Here is a 2,426-nt window from a genome sequence, read left to right on the forward strand (position 1 = left end):
CCAGCTGCTTAACATAAAGCATTAATCTCTTTCTCTTCCTTTATTCCAGCTTATTAAACAAAAGTCACAATGATACTAGAGAATTTCTTCTACTTTATTCTGCTCACTTATCCATTATATGGTTGAAAAACTTCACTCATGAGTTTTCTCAGATCAAGGGAATGTCAACAGGAGTCTTAGGTACATATCAGAAAGAGTTCTTAGCTAAAGGATGGGATCGATGGCAATGAATTATTTTAATACAGTATTTTCCCTAGTAGCAGCTGAGCTTTCTGAGTACACAGGATAAGCCTCCCTACCTCCATCCCTGTGCTGTACTCCTAGCATTCTTCTTAGTGCCTAGCTCTTAACAGGATGCATCAGTTAGCATGTTTTCATTTGCAGTAATAGAAAACTAATAGTTCAAATGCTTGGAACGTGAATAGGAATTTGTTGGATAATGTAATTATAAATACCCAGATATAGGGCAAGCTTGAGTCTCAGTTTGAACAAGTCTCTTGGTCCATTTCTTGGTCATTCTCTGAGCTATGATCTCATCTTTGTATTGGTATCACCCTCATCCTCTCTCATGTTAGTGAAATGTCGGCAGTGGACCCGGGCTTTACATCTGAACACCATGTGATTTTAAAAGAATATAAAGCTACTGAACAAAAGTCGTGGGCTTCACTCTAATTGAGGAAAAATAGAAATATCAAGTGTGTATTTCAGAATTGCTTTGAGTCAGAAGAATTGTCATTCATCCACTGATTGACTTAGGTCCCTGTTATGTGTCCTCTCCTTATCCAATAACGGTGGGGTAATTTTAGGCCAACCAGAGCTTTGTCCTAGAGCTGAGGATGGCAAATCCTGCTCAAACTAAATGGCTGACTGTCAATAGCAAAAGTGTGAATTCTGTGGAAAGGCAGCAAAGAGTGCTCACTATTCATTTGGAAGTAGGAAAGATAAGACATTAAATAGGTTCAAGATATCTTTTCTGGTCTAGTGTTCACAATGAAGCCAAGTTGTTCTCAGGAAGCCGAATAGCAGGTTGAAGGATAAAACTTGCTTATGTACATTTTTGTTTATGATGCTCATGGATATTTGTGGATATTGAGTTGAGTAAAAGTTTCTATTTTCTTGCATGTTTCCTGCAAAAGGTAAACATGGAAGATTATACAATCATAGGTACTTCAGATATTCTAGCTCCATTGACTATGACTCTGTAACTAAGTAGAGGTAAATACTACTTCAAATGATTGTAGGTTATAAAAAGAAACTAAGCTGAAGCTAAGTATTCCTGTAGAAATGTAGGCAGCAAATTAAAATATATACTTAACTGTGTACATTTCACTAGGTTGCAATAAATTGTTCTAAAAAATGGCACCTTTAGAAAATAGTAATACCTGTCACATTTATGGTAAATGACAAGAAGAGTGCCAATAATTATTTGATCACACACACAAAATGATCCTTTAGCTAAGAGATAAGGGGAAACAGGACACTCAGGAATAGGTTGGCGGGAAGTATTTTGGAGGGTCTGGTGTTGAGTTAGGCATAGGAGGTTCTGACAGTGAAAAAATAGGAGAGGGGGAAGGATAAGGAATCAAAATATTGGAGAAGCCATAGCTCCTAAAGCAACACACTTACTTAGGTGACCTGGTTAGTGAAGTTGCACCTGGTCCAGCAATAGTGGAAGATTAGAAACAGACAAATAATATGGACTTTTGAGAGAGACCTGAAAAAGAAGCCTAAGTTGGAAATAGATTGAGATCACATGGCTAGACAGAAGTATTCAAGTGATGAGCAACCCCCCCCGCCCATCAAAAAAAACCCTGTTGTTTCGTCACGGGTAAGTCCTAAATTGCTCCGTAATCTATGCACCTGCACCTGCCAACTGTATGTGTTGTGCGTCCTTGTTTATCCTCACCATCTTTAGTAAAGTGGTTTTGGTTTCATCAAGGATTGCTCAACTGCTCTGCATATAGAGATTTATATAGAGAGGAAGTGGAGGATCTGTTCCTAAAACCTCAGGATTGAGCTCTAATCCCTCCAAGGTAGCAGCAAAAGAAGGGAGTCAGCCTGCAAGACGATAACTTTAGTTCCGGGAGATTTAAAAAGAAACAGGAATTTCAGGACTTCTCTGGCAGTCCAGCCGTTAAGACCCCACTCTTCCACTGCAGTGGGTTCATGTTCAGTCCCTGGTGGGGGAACTGAGATCTTGCCAGCCGCATGGCCAAAAAAAAGTAAGAAAAGAAAAAAGAAACGGGAATTTCTTACCTCCAAATCGAAGTGTCTTAATGAAGTCCAAAGAGATCACCAAATATAAAAGCACAATGCCAAATAAAATTCTGGCAAATCCTATTAATACATAGTGGAGTAGACAAAGGTCAGAGGCTGCAGTGTTGGCTGTGGGTAAACTGGTTTTATATCTAAAACATTTTGGGCAA

The sequence above is a fragment of the Pseudorca crassidens genome, chromosome 13, assembly GCF_039906515.1.
Source record: "Pseudorca crassidens isolate mPseCra1 chromosome 13, mPseCra1.hap1, whole genome shotgun sequence".
NCBI lineage: Eukaryota > Metazoa > Chordata > Mammalia > Artiodactyla > Delphinidae > Pseudorca > Pseudorca crassidens.